A 19,998-nucleotide genomic window follows, 5' to 3' on the forward strand; every position below is an offset into this window, starting at 1 on the left:
TTGACATTGCAGGCAGCAGGAAAGGAGATTCAGATGTAACCAATAATTTTTAAAAACAGTAACATAGAAGCGATTTGTGGTTACAGAGTCTGTGTTCACATTACTGCCTTAAAAGGCAGGTGGTGCTGTGGTCTAAACCACTGAGCCTCTTGGGCTTGCCAATCAGAAGGTCAGTGGTTCGAATCCCCGCAACAGGGTGAGCTCCCGTTGCTTTGTCCCAGCTCCTGCCAACCTAGCAGTTCGACAGCAGGCCAGTGTAGTAGACAAATAGGTACCGCTCCGGCAGGAAGGTAAACGGCATTTCTGTGCGCTGCTCTGGTTCGCCAGAAGCGGTTTAGTCATGCTGGCCACATGACCCATAAAGCTGTCTGTGGAGAAACACCGGCTCCCTCAGCCTGAAAAGCAAGATGAGTGCCGCAACCCCACAGTCGCCTTTGACTGGACTTAACCTAAACCCTTTTTAAAACAACAACAACACATGACTGCCTTAAAACACAGCTTGGTTCTATTCTCAATTAGGAGATGGGGGAAATGCATCAAAAATCAGTACTTCATAAGAAATGACAAGATAGATGCAGCATAGAGCCATAGATATGGATTGTGGCTAATGTCATGTGTGCACCACTTGGGAGCGCACTGGATGCAGAAGCTGATCTTCCAGGTGGAATGCAGTCCTGCCCAGAACAGGCTGAACAGCACTTCCCACTCTGGACAAACCACAGCAACTCTATCTTGTATGGACTGAAATTCAGATTATTGGTCTCCACCCTGTCAGTTCCCTAATGCAGACAATGATTCCAGAGCTTTGCCTGAGTTTGAGTGTTTTTTTAAGGGAAACTAAAAGAGAGAGAGAAAGAAATAGTGGTGTGTTTCTGCAGAATACTGATGGCTCTTTCCTCCAAATTGTTGGATGACCTCACTGAGGGGCTTCATGGAGATGTGAAATAGCACGGGAGTCAAGCCAGAATGCTGTGGAACATCATAAGATAAATGCCATGGGGCAGAGGAATGCAGCGTCATATTGGAACCCTGCCGATAATCAAGATGGGAACTGGAGGCACTGCTTTGTAGCGGTCCTGTTCCTATCTTGATTATTGGCAGGGTTCCACTATGACGCTGCATTCCTCTGCCCCATGGCAGTTATCTTACAAAGCAGTGCCTCCAGTTCCCATCCTGATAGGAAACTTTGGCTAATGAGTCTGAATGCCACTAAGAGATCCAAACGAATAAGGACACACAGTTCTGGCACCTCTCAGGTGGGTGCCACTGTATTATAAGAGAACAAGAGAGGCGTTCAGGGTGAGTTCCACACCCCTTTTCCTAGAAAAATAGCACTGGACATGCACACCCAGATGTACATGCACACCCACAATGGCTATGCACATGTATTTATTTATTGGAATACTTGCATACCATTTTCCAACCCAAAGTTTTCAAAGTGGTTTACAAAGGTGACTTGCAAGCAGGTTTGAATAAAGTTGGGGTTTGTTTTTTTTACATTCTCAGGAGAGATGGGGTTCTGCATCTGGATCCACCCTGGAACAAAGGAAGAGACTCCTTCACCTGATGCTTGCCTGCTCTGGCTTTTGTGGCCTCCGTGGGAGGTGGGGACAATGAGCAACTCCGTGCCCCAGGTTAGATTGTCTGTGTCAGGTGGGCAGGGCAGGGCTGTTGCTGCTATCAGCTGTGATACCAGTCAGCTGATTTGACGGCAGTTAGAATACTCATGAAGACAGGAGTGCCTGGCGTGCTCTGGTGCATGGGATCACGAAGAGTCGGACACAACTGAACGACTAAACAACAACAAAAATACTCACAAGACGGACCTGGTGAATTTGTCATCCTCCCTCACCAAGGCCAGTGGAGGTTCTGGCCACCTTCTCCAACAGCAGTCTTCCTTCAAAGTTGTCATGTGCTGATTTCATTGCCACATCTAGGCAGTTGCAAATCACTGGCCCAGATCCTCCAAGTGCCCCTATTTTCTAGGGACAATCCAGGATTTACAGAAGCCGTCCCAGTTTCTGATTTGATCCTGGAATGCCCTGCTTTTCCTTAAAGGTAAAGGTACCCCTGACCATTAGGTCCAGTCGCAGACGACTCTGGGGTTGCGAGGCTCATCTCGCTTTACTGGCCAAGGGAGCTGGTGTTTGTCCACAGACAGTTTTCCGGGTCACGTGGCCAGTATGACTAAGCCGCTTCTGGCAAACCAGAGCAGTGCACGGAAACGCCGTTTACCTTCCCGCCGGAGGGAAGACTTTGGGTGATGAGTCTGAATGCCACTGAGAGATCCAAATGAATAAGGATACACAGTTCTGGCACCTCTCAGGTGGGTGCCATTGTATGATAAGAGAACAAGAGAGGTGTTCAGGGTGAGTTCCAGCACCTGCTTTCCTATAAAAATAGCACTGGACATGCACACCCAGATGTATATCTACCCACAATTTATCTACTTGTACTTTGACATGCTTTCGAACTGCTAGGTTGGCAGGAGCTGGGACTGAGCAACAGGCGCTCACCCCATCGCAGGGATTCGAACCGCCGACCTTCTGATCGGCAAGCCCTAGGCTCTGTGGTTTAGACCACAGCGCCACCCACGTCCCCCCTGCTTTTCCTTAGGACATCCCTATTTTCACCAGAGAAATGTTGGAGGGTATGGAGTTATGTGACCCCTGGAGCCATCTGAGGGCAGCCCTGTATAAGAAAGTTTTTTAATGTTTAATGTTTTATTATCCTTTTATATATGTTGGAAACCACCCAGAGTGGCTGGGGCAACCTAGTCAGATGGGTGGGGTATAAATAGTAAAATTAAAGTAATATTATTATGGAATAGAACATCCATGTTTTTCATCATAGAAATGTTGAAGGTTATGCTGGCCAATTAATAGGCAAAAGTCCAATCTATTCTGGAAATTTTACACAAAACATTGCAAAGAGCAGATTATGTCGTCTCCTCAATTTCATCACATTGGTCTCCTTAAAATCATAAAATGACTTTGCAGTCCTGTAGAGCAATACTATGAATGACTATTCTGAAGTGAGGCCCAGTGAGTGCCACCTACTCCTTAAGTGTGCCTAGAATAGCAGCCTTAAATATTAATTTCATTAGTTATTACAGTTGCTTCAAACAGCTTCTCTAGCAAGATTGCGGAAAAGGAAATCTAAATGTTTGTTTGGGGAATGTATCAGTGGTAAAGTTTAGCAATGTATTTTGCATTTCATGGAAGCGTGGTTAAAATCAGTTAATTATTAACCTCTTCCATACTTATGGTTGCTGATTTCATTATTCCTGTCTTCTGAGTAACATAGATGTTTTTGAAGTATTGCACACTCGGGTGATTTCATCCTACAGTTCTGATGTCTAAATACTGCATTACCTCACTGGATTCCTCCAACTGTACGTGACGACCTGCCTACCTATTTTCTCCCCACACCAACCACAGAATCGCAAGGAGGAATATTTTATTACGTAGCTTCCTCTTTTCAGCATAGCACCAAAGGCCAGAGAAATTGCCTTGGCACATCTCAAACTATTTCCAGCTAGGGATGGAGGAGGAATTTGGTTCACTTCACGTTAATGCAAATCAACTTAATCTGCACTTCCCAAAACAATATGAAAACTGGAACACAGCCACACTTCAAAATATGCACTTATCCAAAGTTTATGATACAGTTCTTCAATCAAAAAAATGTTTTCAAAAACGCATATATTGAGGTAAAGTATTCCTTAAAAAATGCATACCCTAGTAAAGCAGTATACAAAAATATTGGGCAAATTGCTTGCAATAATGTTACTGGGGAGCTGGGTACACCACCTGAACACCTGATTCTTCCACCTCAAATCAGACCTCAGTTATACATGAAGCAAGGCTTTGATTTCTTTCTTTCAGAAAGAACAGAGCGTGACTGAAAGCAAGAGATGGATTTCATCTCTTGCTTTCCATCATTAGCAATGCCACTGCCACCAGGTATTTTAAAAAATGCAAAGCACAGGCCCATGAAAGACATTTGCTTCTGGGAAAATTAAAATGACCTGTGGCTGGGGGAATACTTTGCTCAGCCACTTTGCACACGAAGTAAAAACAGATATCAAAAATAAAATGGGGGGAGGAGGCAGGAGATCTGGGATTCAGGGTAACAGGCCCGGGGCCCCTAGGCTACCCGCTAACAACACTAAAATTTGCACATGGAAGTGAACCAGCATGAACTGGAGGGTGGTTACCTGCTTGCAATTGCATGGAGAGTTCAACATAGAAAAAACTGCAGCCAGATTCAGTTACTGTGAAGGGAAATGCATTCTGTAGCCATCCAGACACATACTATCCCTTGGCATGAGCACATGGTCATGTGGGCGCCTGGAGAGCAGGTTACAACGCCTGTGCTTCCCACAGGGCATTTTGCTGCTGTGTCACACCGAACGAAGCCATGCTTTGATCTAGTGTATTGTGTGAAATCAAAGCTCATGGTTTAGTTCTCGCCGGACTAATCACACTCTGTAACCACACCTTGCCCTATAGCTTACAGCTCACTCTGCCTGGAATAGCTGAACCACGAGCCAAACCATAGCCTAGCTCAGAACAGTGCGAGAGCAAAAGAGCTGGGGGGGAGTCAAGCAGATGTGATCTCTGCTCTTGGGGGCTACACCTTCATGCTAAGCCATGGCTTGCTGGCACGTGATGCGCAAAGTAGGCACCCGCCCTGTAAACTAATACACCTCTCCATCTTGGCCTAGATGAGATCAAACATTTATGATTTATCATTTATGATGGGGCCAGCCTGTGGCCCTCTAGGTGTTGTTGAACTGCAGTTCCCATCAGGTCCGGTCATAGGAGCCAAATTCTGGGGGCTGAGGCCCCTTCACCCTCCCCAATAATATATTTGAGGGGGCAGCACCCCAAAGTTGCTGGGCATTGCCATTCAAATGGTGTGTGTGCACCACACTATTCAAGCTGGTCCCCCTGAGTCATGAATGGCTGGAGTTGTATGTAGGCCACAACATTTGGTGGAAGACACAGGTTTCCCACAACTGATCCAAAATGTCCATCTACTGAAAACAGTGGGAGCCTATTAATTAATTATTATTCACTTTTATGCCCACCTTAAAATATTGCTGCACTTGATTGTGTTATCACATTTAACAACTCTCTTTTCTGACTGCATTCTTCTCTGATTCATTTGCATGTATATTTTCCAGTTAACTAGAAAACCTCAAGCAAAGTCAAGTGTCCCGGATGTGATTTGACAGGCCACAAAGTCAAATAAACTGAGAAGGGGAAGGAGTCAGTAGGTACATGAGATATTGTTATGTGAATCTCTGAGCGGTGAGAGACTTCAGGGGTGCCAGCACTGACCCAGCCTTCAGTTTCCTTGAAATCAAGGTCACTGGAGACTGTGGTGACTTATGATCGATGGTTTAATTTACACACATCTACATCCTGAGCATCAGATGGCAGGGCTTACAGCGTTAACAGGCCTATGCACTGTATCTTGGTTCCTCATTAGGTTTCCAGAGAGGCCCCCTCAAAGCCATGGGTCTGGTTTCTGCACAGAGAGCAAGAGAAGTCTCTGCTGATACCCTGGCCCATTGCTCTCCTGCCCCTAAAAGGACGTCGCCTCTAGCCAGGTGGGGTGGGGTAGGGAGACTTATCCCCTCCGTCTGGAGGGAAATAGTTGGAAAGTCACATGGGTTAAGTAAGAACGTTGTGTACTATATCAGTTTTACTTCTGACTGTTCTGCGGCTGAGAGGCCCTACCTGCCTGAGGAGGGAGAAAGGGGTGAGATCTTGCTAGCTGCTTTAAGTACCAAGTAATGCTTTCCTGGATGAAACCGGTGTTCTAGCTCCATAGTTCCTAGGCCCAATTTTGGTACTGAATCTGCCTTGGGCACATAGCTGTCAACTGTCCCTTATTTGGTGGGAAACTCCCTTATCCCAGCTCCGTGTCCCGCTGCTGTCCCTTATTGATGATGTCCCTTAAATTTCCCGGGTTTCAAAGGAAGCAGCTCCTCTCCCTCCCTCCCTGCCTGCCAGGGAGGAGGGAGGCTCCAACTGTATTGCTTCCCCCAATAAGGAGTCTAAGAACGACTGGGGGGGTGGAGCTTGCATGCCTTGTGCCGATCAAATCGGCCGCATTGCCTGGGGACTCGCCTTTGCTCAGCGCTTCCCAGCGGAGAGGTGACGGTGGTTTTCCTTGCTGCATCCCCTCTGCTGGGTTGCTGCGCTGTGGGAACCACCGCTTGAGGCTTTGTTTGGCTGCTGGCTGGGCTTTCTGACTTTGGCTTGGAGGAGCTCAGAAGTTGAACATACCTGTGCCCGGAAAATCCCTTATTTTGGCTGCTGATCCCTTATTTTCGAGGCTGCTGGTCCCTTATTTTCAAATCTGTAAGTTGACAGCTATGCTTGGGCATCCTGTATGATGGCCTTTGTCAGAAGAGAGGCTGGGGGAGTATTTTAGGTTGTGTGCAAGTTTAGATTGTTTATCTTTTATTCTAATTATCTCTCTTTTTAAGTTGCCTTGAGTTTCACCTTTACCCCCAAAAAGTAGCTAATAAATATTATTATTATTATTATTATTAATAGTGTCAGCCTGAAATCTGTTTTTAGGCTGAAAAGTCAAACCAAAACAGACCTGACAGTGACAAGCAGAAACTTGCACAGAGATCACCAGCTGCATCTGCTGCCTAGCTATGACCTCAAACAGCCTTTTGAATCATGACAGTTATCACAGCCCCAAATTACCATAGGATTCTTTGTTCTTACCCTGCCAGAAGATTGCACTGAAAGGATCTGGCTATCCACTTCTCATTGCAAAGCCTCATAAAGTTTATATTGATCAGTTTGTTCCTGTGATGAAATTCCATAAAATAATTACTACCTCTTTCCTGGTATCTAATTAGACACAACTGAGCTAAGGATTAAGACACATGTTCTGCCTGGCTGTAGGAAAGTAAACAGTAAACAGGAAATATGAAGCAACTCCTGAATGGATCCCTAAGTGCTGCTCCTTTACTTTAATAGCATGTGTACACCCTTCTCTTGCTTCCTATCAAGATGATCGGTCAGCCACGGTCAGTATGCAATTTCCCCCCTCCTAACTTTTTTCATGGATCTCCCCCCATTGGTCAGAATTAAAGAAAGCCAAACCCATTCACACATATGGAAGGAAGCAAGGGGGAACTTTGCTAATATGGTATCCTGAGTGAGGAAAATTGGGGGGGGGTGCGCGCGCACTCACTCACACACACACGTTGCAGTTGCTCCAGTGGGGCTGGAGAAGTACAAAGTTGTCTACTTGGAGGTGGTACTGTAGTGGCACGGAGGAGAGCTGCCTACCCAGTCCAGCCACCTGGGGCACACAAGGAGATTCCAAGGGGCCCCTCCAGCCCTGATGTGCCCAGGGCACACAAACTGGGGTCGGGGAAGAGCCCTCCTGGCTGCACCTCACAAATCCTCTGCAGTGGGGGCCTGGCACTTGCCTCCACTGCTCAGAGGAGAAGGAAGGGGGGTGCGGTGGGGTCGGTTTGCCCCAGGTGTCACCACTGAGGGGGTGACAAAATGCCAGGCAGCACTCACTCTCTCCTTGGAGTGACGTGGTGGCTTGGGTGCCCACAGGCTCTGCGCTGCCCCAAACGGTCCGCCCGCTGCCTCACCCTCAGCTGTAGGGTGGCTGAGTGGGAGGAGGCAGGCAAACTCCTCGGAGGCCCCATGGAGTGTCCTTCCCCGGCTCATCCTGCCCCACAGGCGGCTGGCCCTGCCCCTGGGCACAGGGCACCCAATCGACTTGCTCCGCTGCTGCCCATGCCATCCCTTCACCTCTGGAAGCGCCCCCAGGATTGGGACCTCCCTGGCGGCTGCAGCTCCCTCAAGTGGCACCTGAGCCTGGTCCAGGAAAACAAGTCTCCTGGCTGTAGCAGAGACCCCGAGAGAGGAGGAGGAGGAGGAAGAAGCAGTGACCGGAGCAGCTGCACCAGCTCTGATCATGAGGGGGCCTCGTCGTCTGTAGGTAGGCCTCGGGGTGCTCCCTTAGCTTGGCGCCCTGTGCAGGTGTGTACCAGCCGCACCACTCTAATTCCAGCACCAGTGCGGAAGGAAGGAAAGAGAGGAGGAGGGAGAGAGGGAAAGAGCAAGCAAGCTTGGCACCAATGCACACTTTGTTTGCTTTTCCCTTTGTTGGGTGTATGGATTTTTTTTAAGAGTGTGGGTGGGGGCACATGATAAGTTATTTGGTGGGACTGTGAAATATCGAAAGATGATGTCTACTGAATGATTTGCAAGGTGGGAGGAGGAATTATCAAATGAGAACCTGCTTGCTTATTACCCTTACTGAAAGCAGCCATGTGCAAGTAAAGCTCAAGCAGGACTGCTCAGGTGTTACTCTAAATTTATGTTGGGGGGGTGACATTTGTGCCTGCTGCCCCCTTCACTGGCCCTGTTCTGCATGTACAGCAGAATGAAGTAGGAAACATGAAAGGTACTGTGGACTGTGCCTGCAGCTCACAGGGTTTCTTGCAAGTTCGAAAAGCAAAACAAAACAGCTCACACTTCAAGGAGAAAGATTTTCCTTTAAGCTACTTCTTGCTCTGCTAGCTTTCTGCTTGCATGTTCTTTGCTTAGCGTGAGAGAAAATTAAAAACCCTGATTCCCACTTATGACCTGAAGCAATCTTAGGGTTGCATCCTAAATGTGCCAAGGCTGACACTGGTTTTCCTAGCTTGTCAGAATATATCAACCTAATTCTTGGCTACAAAGCAAATCTTAATATATAATACTCCCTTCTCTCTTCTTTCTACTCTTTCTTCCTTTATTATTTTTTACAGAAAATAGAAATGGTAAGGAAAAAGAAAAGCTGCTGTCAAAAATGCTTTTGTTTTCATGATGCAGAGAAATCCTGGGGAAATCCACCACAGAAGACTTCTCTAGTGCTGTTTGTGACATCTTCATTCAAGCATAACATGTTTTTATTCCCTCCAGAACAACTCTTTGAGAAATGGCTTTTAGTAAGTCTCTTGAGCGCCATTACCCACATCTTCTCCTCCCACTGGTAATGTTTAGAAAAAGGAATGCATGCTGAGACACCATCATGTTCCGTGTATCCCCGTCCCTCTGAAGGATTTGGATAAACTGTGAAGCAGGTTCTGGTCTAACTCTCCTTTTCTAGCTCCTTTTAACTGGTAATTGCTGCCACTGTTTCTTTCTGGAGGAAACACCTGGGAAGTGTACTGGGTTACTTTCTTGGTTTCCCCTTCGGTCTTGTCTCACAGCCTTGTTGCACAAGCAGATGGCTAAGCCTGAAGGCACAGAAGCTCCTGAGTTTGCCATATCCCCAGTCAGAGCAGATCTCCAAATGGAGAGCATTTAGGATTCAGGATACACAGTAACAAAAGAGGAAGTTGTTCAACAGCACAAATGAAAACAAAAAAGATCCACTTTGACCTTAATGCAGTGAAGCTGATCCATTAGGGCAGGCTTCCTCAAACTCAGCCCCCCCAGATGTTTTGAGACTACAGTTCCCATCATCCCTGACCACTGGTCCTGCTAGCTAGGGATCATGGGAGTTGTAGGCCAAAAACATCCAGAGGGCCGAATTTGAGGAAGCCTGGGTTAGGGCAAGTGGGGCACTGCCCATCAGCTATCCCTCCTTAGTCTTGGCTTTTCCTTTATAGAATGCAGTAGCAAGAAAGATGAGGGCAAAACGAGAATTAGCTGGCTCTGCCTGCCATTGGCTCTAGCGCCACCTACTGTTGGGCTCCCACGGGGCATCATCCACTACTGATTTTATAGGGATGTGGGTGATGCTGTGGTCTAAACCACTGAGCCTCTTGGGCTTGCTGATTGGAGGGTTGGTGGTTTGAATCCCTGCAATGGAGTGAGCTCCCGTTGCTCTGTCCCAGCTCCTGCCAACCTAGCAATTAAAAAACATGCCAGTGCATGTAGAAAAATAGGTACTGCTGCTGTGGAAAGGTAAATGGCGTTTCCGTGAGCTCTGGCACTCATCATGGTCCTCTGTGCACCAGAAGTGTTTTAGTCATGCTGGCCACATGACCCGGAAAACTGTCTGTGGACAAATGTTGGCTCCCTAGGCCTGAAAGCGAGATGAGTGCCGCAATCCCATAGTCGCCTTTGACTGGACTTAACCATACTGATTTTATTATATTTGGAAAAATGCAAGCCGGTCTAAACTCATTGGTATTTATGAGGGACAATAAATTGGACTTAGTCCTACTTAATAGACATTCCATTGATACGCTAGCCATGATAGACTTACGCCCTGCTGATTTCAACAGGTCTGCTCTAAGCATAACTAAGTCTTGATCCAACTCAACTTAAATTTTGTAGTGTAAATATGTCCTAATAATTTGCCTCGCAGGCCGGCCACCAGAGAGTCACTGAATTATATGAGGCAGCACTTAAAAGAAGAAGTGTGCATGTCAAGCAATGTAAACATGCAAACATGGAGCAAAAGAAGCAAGACACTAAAACCAGAAAGTTTTCTGCTGTAAAGTGAACAAGTAAAGCAGAGCACAGAACTTGCTGTTGTGTGCCTGAAGAATTTTTGCTTATGTTGTGGAAGAAGGCCAGCACACATGATAAATGACTTTATCTTGTTTAAAGATTTATTGCAGGCTACCCTAGCATTACATGCCCATAACTTTATTATATCTAATTGTGCAGCTTGTGATTTTATTTCCTGTAACATATGTAGAGATAGATAATATATCCTAACTGAGTTTCCTTTGGTTCCTAATTCAAGAAAAGGGACAGAGAACTGTTTGCTATCAAGAACAGTTAAGTCCCTAGGAGTCTGACTAGGAAAAAAGACAATAAACTGTTGAATTTAACTGAATATGTACTGTGTGTTGTGTACAACACAGAAAATTGCTGACTCTGAACCAGACATACAGAATGCTAAATTCAATATTCAATGGGTTCATTGAGAAACTCAGTCTTTGTGAGTCCCAATGTCTGCAACTGCCCTGATCTGAAACTCCTGACCTAGACCAATGTGTAGATCGGAACTTAGACCACAACCCTAAACACAGTCACCTGGAAGTAAGTCTCATTCAACTACCTTCTACATGCCTGTCAAGGCAATTTACATATGTACCATAAAAATAACTAAAATGTTTTTAAAGTGTTTTTTTTTAAAATGTGGCTGATGATTTATTTGATTTCCTTCACCATACAGGCTGTGGTTCCCTCTTTCTTCTCTGATTCGGGCAAAGAGTGAGGATCACTTGAGGACTCGGAGGGGGGAATGAGCCCTGATGAGATGGGAGACCCAGAGGCTACCCCCTCCCAGCCTATGGCGAGTGAGCAGCGCCCAGAGGCTGTGACAGAGCAAGAGGAGGAAGAGGAGGTGCACCTGGCGATGTCTTCCAGAGGGAGGAGGTTCCTTAAGAGATCCCTGAAGAGAAGAGAGAACCCCACCCCAAGAGAAGTGCCTGGCATCAGGCCAGGAATTCCCGCAGAGAGGGGGGCTTTCATGAGTAACTGAGCAATCCCCAGCTCTGCTTTAAAGTTTGATGAGTAGGTGGAGAAACTTGTTGGAACAACTCGGTGTCTTCCATGCATTCCTGGAGTCTTGCTACTACTCGTGAACTCTTGAACCTTGGTCTTTGTTCTTGGTCCAGATTTATTGGTGTTACTCTTCTGCCTTGTAAGAGCACTGTCCCTAGAATTTTCATTTACTTTGCCACTGAGTTTTTGAACTGTTAAACTGCTGCAATAAAAGTTCACTACTTTACTTTGAAGCACCTCTGTGATCTGGGCTTTGAAGATAAGATTCAAACAAATTACAGTCAAGAATGTTGTTGTTGTTGTTGTTTAGTCATTTAGTCGTGTCTGACTCTTCGTGACCCCCTGGACCAGAGCACGCCAGGCACTCCTGTCTTCCACTGCCTCCCGCAGTTTGGTCAAACTCATGCTGGTAGCTTCAAGAACACTGTCCAACCATCTCGTCCTCTGTCGTCCCCTTCTCCTTGTGCCCTCCATCTTTTCCAACATCAGGGTCTTTTCCAGGGAGTCTTCTCTTCTCATGAGGTGGCCAATGTATTGGAGTCTCAGCTTCAGGATCTGTCCTTCCAGTGAGCACTCAGGGCTGATTTCCTTCAGAATGGATAGGTTTGATCTTCTTGCAGTCCATGGGACTCTCCAGAGTCTCCTCCAGCACCAGAATTCAAAAGCATCAATTCTTCAGCGATCAGCCTTCTTTATGGTCCAGCTCTCACTTCCATACATCACTACTGGGAAAACCATAGCTTTAACTATACGGACCTTCGTTGGCAAGGTGATATTTCTGCTTTTTAAGATGCTGTCTAGGTTTGTCATTGATTTCCCCCCAAGAAGCAGGCGTCTTTTAATTTTGTGGCTGCTGTCACCATCTGCAGTGATCATGGAGCCCAAGAAAGTAAAATCTCTCACTGCCTCCATTTCTTCCCCTTCTTTTGCCAGGAGGTGATGGGACCAGTGGCCATGATTTTTTTGATGTTGAGCTTCAAACCATATTTTGCGCTGTCCTCTTTCACCCTCATTAAATGGTTCTTTAATTCCTCCTCACTTTCTGCCATCAAGGTTGTGTCATCTGCATATCTGAAGCTGTTTATATTTCTTCCGGCAATCTTAATTCCAGCTAGGGATTCATCCAGCCCAGCCTTTTGCATGATGAATTCTGCATAGAAGTTAAATAAGGAGGGAGACAATATACAGCCTTGTCGTACTCCTTTCCCAATTTCAAACCAATCAGTTGTTCCATATCCAGTTCTAACTGTAGCTTCTTGTCCCACATAGAGATTTCTCAGGAGACAGATGAGGTGATCAGGCACTCCCATTTCTTTAAGAACTTGCCATAGTTTGCTGTGGTCGACACAGTCAAAGGCTTTTGCATCAGAAGTAGATGTCTTTCTGGAATTCCGTAGCTTTCTCCATAATCCAGCACATGTTTGCAATTTGGTCTCTGATTCCTCTGTCTCTTCTAAATCCAGCTTGCACTTCTGGGAGTTCTCGGTCCACGTACTGCTTGAGCCTACCTTGTAGAATTTTACAGTCAAGAATAGGTGGGTCCTAATATATCAAGTGTCCAAGACCACAATAAAGAGGTGCATCTTCCGCATAGGATAAAAAAATACACAATGAAAGTTGCAGACACACCGCTGTGGGGAAGAAACTCCATAACTTAGACACTGCCATAAGATTGCCACCCACAACATCTGCAGAGAATTCCCCACCCCAACGTAACCTACTGCTGATGTCACAGCATTCTGCATTTCCCCACATCCAGTTTCCATTATTTGCTGCGGCTGCTGCTGAACCACCCAGAGACCATATTCCATAGAAGCTCCTACCTAGGAGAAAGCCGCCCACAGAACTTCACTTTGGGGGCAACACAGAAATGTTCATGAATTCATCCATGCATGCCACAAAAGAACCCTATTGCATTCATGACAGATGCAGTAAGAATAATGAAATAAATTCATAGAATTGTAGAGCTGGAAGGGACCAGAAGTTGTCCCCAAAATTGATATGCCTCACCTGCTCTACTTTTAAAGATGCAGAACGGGATCCATTGTTCATAGAATCACAGAACTGAAGAGTTGGAAGGGACATCGAGGATCATCTAGTCCAACCCCCTGCAATGCAAGAATCTCAAAGCATCCATTACAGATGGCCAACCAACTTCTGCTTCAAAACCTCCCATGAGGAGAGTCCACAACCTGCTGAGGGAGTCTGTTCCACTGTCAAACAACTCTTACTGTCAGAAAGTTCTTCCCAATGCTTAATGGGTAATGTCTTTCTTGTAGCTTGAATCCACTGGTTTGAGGAGAAAACAAGCTTGTTCCATTTTCCATGTGACAGCCCTTTAGGTACTTGAATATGACCATAGTATCTCCTCTGTCTCCTCCTTTCCAGGCTAAACATACTGAACTCCCTCAACTGTTTCTCATAAGGCTTGGTTTTCAGATCCTTGATCATCTTGGTTGCCCTCCTCTGCACACATTCCAGCTTGTCTTCAGTTGTGGTGCCCAGAACTGGACACAGTATTCCAGGTGGGTCTGACCAAGGCAGAATAGAGTGGTACCATGACTTCCCTTGTTCTGGACACTATACTTCTGTTGATGCTAGAATAACATTAGCTTTTTTTTGCTGCTACATCTCACTGTTGAGTCATGTTAAGCTTGTGGTCTACTAAGAACGCCTAGATTCTTCTCACATGTACTACTGGCAAGCCAGGTGTCCCCCATCTTCTATTTGTAAAGCTGGTTCTTTCTGTCGAAGTGTAAAAACTTACTTGTCCCTATTGAAATTTTATTTTGTTAGTTTGGGCACAGTTCTCCAATCTGTTAAGGCAGTGGTTTTCCAGCTTTTTGAGTCCATGGCTCCCTTGACCAACCACATTCTTTCTGTGGCTCCACTGGGGGACCCACTTAAACTAGGGGTTTCATTACAGGATGCACACAAGTGGGGATTCTCCCGTTCCCCCTCACCCCTGCCCTGCCCCGTCCCACCCCACTCCTTTTCGATGCCGTTTTTGGCGTGTGTGTAAGTGGGAACACACATGCTGACAGGAACCCAAGCAATGCAGGCACCAGATCAGGGATGGAAACAACCATCTCCCCCCAAAATGGCACACACAAGCCACTTCTCCCTCCCTCATTGGAGAGATCTCAGCCTGCATCCCTCTTCCCACGACAGTGACCCCTTCACACCCAGCACAGGCTCTCTGAGGTGCAGATTTACTCCCAAGTAAAAGCTTTTTTTCTCCATTATGCCGCCTCAAGCAGCAGATTAGAGGGGCACCATTAACACTCCCTCCCCCCAGCAGTCACTATCAGCTGGCCTGACCCAGCCAAAGCAGCCAAACAGCAGCAGATCAAAAAGGCAACAGCCTCTGAGAAGCAAGAAGACACTGAAAATTGCTGGCTTACCTACACATTAACACCAGACAAGGGCAATCTCTAGTTAGGGACACCAGCAGAGGCATACTTTCCCCTTCTACGGGACATGCTTGTGCTCTACCTGACTCTGAGCTTGTGGAAGGAGCCTCTATGTAAGAGCACCAGAAATGGAGAGCAGGGGGAGGGGAGAGACTAGGAACCTGGGACTGGGAGGCAGTGAGGAAGAGGAGGACTCTAGGAAGCAAGACCACTGCAAGGTAAAGACACAGGCTCCTCTGAACGTTCCTTGGAGAGAAAGGGAGAGAGATAATGTAGGAATATATGGGCTGCAAGTTAATGAAAGGATGCCTCTGACCCCAGGGCTCCCTTGGATGCTCCTCAAGTCTCCCCAGGGCGCCACGGCACACTGGTTGACAACCAATATGTTAAGGCTATCTTGAATTCCGATTCTGAGATTCTGAAACTCTGAGAACGGCGATGCAAAATCAATGAACTGGGACGGCTTTCAACTTTCCCCCTGCAGAAGTATTAAAGAAACTGGAACTAAACTGAAGCAACTATTAAAGTGTTAAAAGATCTGCAAGCTCCATTATTTTATTTTGTACTACTTATTGGTGTTGCAAGTCCCCCATATTATGACGGAAAGATGATGAAAGAACAGCATATCTCCTATTCTGTCTTTGCAAATTTAGCAGCACTTAAAAGGATAAAGTAACATTTTGTAAACTCTTGAACACATCCCTGAAGAAACTCATGGGCAGCCTGGTTCTATATGTGTTTACTCAGAAGTAAGCCTTACTGAGTTCAGTAGGGACATACTGCCAAGTAACTGCATATCAAATTTTAAACATAGCTTTTTTTTAATCTGATGAAATATCAGTTTTACTTTAACTTATTTATAGTAAGAAGATATAGTTGTTTTATTTATTCATATTTATATGATTGTAGACACACATTCTCATTCATACATTCATATTTACATATAATATATTAACCATTCTTACCTTATAAGGCCAGGAACAGAATACATAAGTAACTCTTCAGAAATGAAATATGCCTGGGAAGCTCTCAACTGCTATAATTCTGATCACATGAGTGTTGCTAATAGCATTTGAGAAAAGAAAATGCGTCCTATTGCTCCTCTTTCCTCCTTTCTGGCTTTCAGAAGGCTTTTTGGCAATTATTTTCCAATTCCCCTACTGGACATAACAGCCATCATTCACTCATACCTTCCTATTAAGGCTCTAGCAGCTTTAAGGAATGTTCAGCTACCTTCAGAAACCCTTTCCACAATCAATAAAGGAAACATTACTGAAGAATCACACCCTCATTTAGGTTGCAGGCTCAGAAATATTAAAAAATTCCTTAAACTTCACCATCCACACCACACACTGAAATTGTGAAGAGAAATTTTTGACAAACATTATGAATTTTGGGACCTAGACTACTAAAATGTTTTGTGAAAATCCTCATGGTTTTGGTCAACTCAGCTTCACCATCTTTAGCTTAACCTTGGGATCCATTTATTTCAATAAGTTTAAAACTATTTGATTTATGAGTTGCAGTTCACTGTATGACAGTATCCCCAGGGTCTTGGAGGCTAAATTAGAAATGATAATAAATTGGCAGCGAGCCACAGTGCAGTCCACAAAGGCGGCACAAAAGATGGGAAGATAATGGCAATGGTGCTCTGCAGAACTTTTATCTGCCCCATACATTTAGATTTGAAGGGGGCCGGCCCAAAGCATTTTGGCACAAGGTGAACCACAAAATGGCGGCAGGGGCGGCCAGAGAAGGAGAGGTGAGTGAAGATCTATGTTGGGAACAAGGCAGAGAATCAAATCAACCTTCCATGAGGCGCTGGGGATGGGGAAGGAGTCCAGTCTGAATCACGTTGGTCAGGTGAAGACTCCAAGAGACACCAGGGGGCAGCCTCCGTCATTTCCTTCCTAGGGGTGGTTGGAGATCAGCTGCCCCATCCAGAAGGTGGCAGATGCAACGACCTAGGAATGTGCCACAGACGTCATTGCATTCGCCAGGGACCAGATATGCTACCCCTGTTGATCCTGCCGCCTAAGGTGATTTGGTTGCCTCACCTTGCCTCTTGGGTGGGCCGGCCCTAGATTTGACAACGGTCTTGCAATTTTTATTTAGTGCTCCACTCAAAAATATGCTTTCAGAGTCTTCAAATGCTGTTCATATTTGAAGTAAGAAGTATTTATATTAGCATGAGAAATATGGCCCCTTCAAGCTCAGGAGCATAGATGGCACTTTCAGCCTGCAAAACATTTTGGACTAGCAAACAAGATATGAAGGATTAAAGTTCGATAACTCAGGGCATGTCTGAAAAGGGAATGACTGTACCACTCATGTGGCTTCAATCCAATAAATACTAGAGCTCCTGGCTTAAATGGGCACTCAAAGTAAGTAGCATATTTACTGGAACAGGAATTCAAGGCCTTACCATTAAACCAGCCATTCAGCAACGCTGTACCACGAATGTTGCCACCATGCTTTCTGCCAACTCTCCATATCATCCTCTAGAACTACCTGCTGTTTGGGAATCATTCTTGCTTCTCCCTATTTATTTTTGCGCAGAGACTATAATCAGAACCTGCATGGCTGAAACAATAATTTAATTGATGTGTTCATTATACCTACACCCCATTCCTTCTTCAAAGAACCTCGCAGCAGTTCCTGCAAGCCTTAACAGATGTCAGGGCCTGGTGGAGGCCTTGACAAATGTATGGCGGAGGGGTTTGACCCAGGAGATGGGGCAGCGATTATGGGGTTTTCTGCCACCTGCAAGGCAGGAGCTGGGATGTGGGGAGGGGAGGAATGGCCACAGCTGTCACAGCTGGAGATGGATATGCAGGATGCATTGGAGGAAGAGGCTGTTCAAGGAAGGCACAGGCCGGTCGAATCTTTGCCAGCCTGTGTCCTAGAACCAGGAGGGACTTGGAGAGGGAAGAGCAGTGATGGCTTCCATGGAAGAGAAGCCTCGGGTTGCACACGCACACCCCATCAGATGAAGGTGATATGAGAAAAAAAACTGCTCCTTTTCCCTTATGGGGTACCAAGAGCCCATATAGAGTCCTTCTGTAGGTTCTCTATCGGTAGGAGAAAATAACAGAGACCAACCAGAGAATATTGAGAAGCAAAGCAGCTAGTAAGCCTGATCTTTATTAACTGTTGCAACAGGGTGCTCCCCCACACACAGGAGAGAGGAGGAGGACCCCAAGCCATGTGTACAAGCCCTCCTATAGACATTTTAAATTTCCTGCCCTGGAGTCCAAGACCACCCCCAGAAACATCATACCTACATCACAGAAAGGCAGTCTACAACAGAAATCTGAGTGTGTTGTTTTTACCCTGTCTGCCAGGTTACCTGTTAATGGTCACTTGACTGGATTACCTGGGCAGCCTGGCCATTCTTTTGTAATGAAAATACTCAATTCCTGAGCCAGGTCACAGGCTCACCCTAGTCACACCTTAAATGTGCCCTTAAGGCAGGATTTGTGAGGACAGAGACAATGGGGAGGTTTCTGCATTTCCTTCGACCTTGTAGAGAAATATTTGAGGTGACTGAAAGAGTCAAAATGGCTTTAGGACTTTTCCTATGGGTTTCAGACATGTGGTTTATATATTTATATATGTGTTTGCTTGGTACATTTATGAATATATATATATATATATATATATATATATATATATATATATATGACCTAAAAATTCTTATCACAAAGGTAAATATGCTTGCTGCGCTGGGAGGTCACAGTCCCACTGATGCTGCAGCTGCTCTGCAGAGCACAGACCTGGGAGCAGCTGCCTAGAGGCTGGGAGAATCTTGCATGTGTGTCCAGGGCACCGCGGGAGTTGCTGTGAGGGCAGGCGTTTGTCGATAAAGAATTAACTGTCAGGCGTGTGTCTTCCTTGGCTGGGGTGTGTGTGAGTGCCTAGGACAATGTATTATGGTTATATATATATATATATATATATGACTTTTTGTAATACATTAGAATAAAAGAACAAACTAGTCTAAACAAAAACAAAGAATCAAGAGAGAAAGAGAAAAAAGAAGAATGATATAAAGTCCTCCTTCACAGGTAGATCTTCGTTTGTCTCACACAGAGAAAGGTGAGCCCTCCCAGCTCTCACTTGAGAGCCTTCCTTTCTCCTCCCACCTGGGAGTTCTTCCTTTCCCTGCCTCTCACAAAAGGTCCTTCATCACCTTCATCTGCATGTTAACCAGGCCTTAAGCCTGGGTTGGGGATCACACACAATACAAAAAATCAAGATGAAAAAGCAAAAGAGACAGAGAAAGAAACAATAGAGACATGGAGACAGAAGGGGGGAGGGGAAGCAAAGGAAGCTGAAGGGGTTAAGCATAAACAAAATTTCCAAAAGAGGTACTTCCAATTTTCCATTGGGTTTATGCCATTGGAACCATTGGTCAATACGAACGTCTGTCTACTCCACTTTCTGTCAGACACATTTCCTCTCAGTGGCGTAGCGTGGGGGGTGCAGGGGGGGCCGGCCGCACCGGGCGCAACATCTGGGGGGGCGCGCTCGCACTCGCAGCTCTCTGCCCCCTGCTAAAATCCACAGATTAGGGGGCGCAAATTACTTGCCTTGCCCTGGGTGCTGACAACCCACGCTACGCCACTGTTTCCTCTAAGTTAAAGCATCTCACAGTCATTCATTTCAGTTCCTGATGTGAAAATAAAAAGTTCATTGTCCATAATGCCTAATTATAATTTCCTTTAATAAAATCATTTGTGCAGACCTAAACAATTTTCCCTAGGTGGGGGAATTTCTGCCCACTTAATTAATGTACTTAATTAATGAACTTCCAGCCATAGTGGCTAGTGCTCAGTCAATCTGTCCTGCCTTCAAGAGACACAGCTTTGTCAAAATACACCTCTAAAGGACCCCTTCTCTTCTTCTGAAGGTAGATGTATAAGTCCCCTTCGCATTAAAAAGTATTGTAAGCCCAAGCGTTACAATACAATCATGGCCACGTCTGCTCAGAAGTAAGACCCACTGGGGAAGTGTGTGTACATGGAAGATTGCAGTATTGGTCTCCTTTGCATTCCGTGTAACTTAAAAAA

General features: G+C 45.7%; 1 protein-coding gene and 2 long non-coding RNA genes across 3 annotated transcripts in view; 1 reads left to right on the forward strand and 2 right to left on the reverse strand.

Annotated features, from left to right (window-relative positions):
- SLC2A9 (solute carrier family 2 member 9) overlaps positions 1-15,909 on the reverse strand; it is an 85,355-nt gene extending 69,446 nt beyond the window's left edge. Inside the window, exon 1 of the mRNA XM_083630512.1 lies at positions 15,892-15,909. The gene's annotated coding sequence lies outside the window, so the exon portion shown is untranslated. The remainder of the gene's footprint in view (positions 1-15,891) is intronic.
- Positions 1-19,998, forward strand: part of LOC310770353 — a 571,729-nt gene that overhangs the window by 547,326 nt on the left and 4,405 nt on the right. The window lies entirely within an intron of this gene.
- LOC310770307 overlaps positions 1-19,998 on the reverse strand; it is a 473,978-nt gene that overhangs the window by 69,446 nt on the left and 384,534 nt on the right. The gene's annotated exons all lie outside the window — the stretch shown is intronic.

The sequence above is a fragment of the Podarcis filfolensis genome (assembly GCF_964270895.1).
Source record: "Podarcis filfolensis genome assembly, chromosome: 9".
Lineage (NCBI taxonomy): Eukaryota > Metazoa > Chordata > Lepidosauria > Squamata > Lacertidae > Podarcis > Podarcis filfolensis.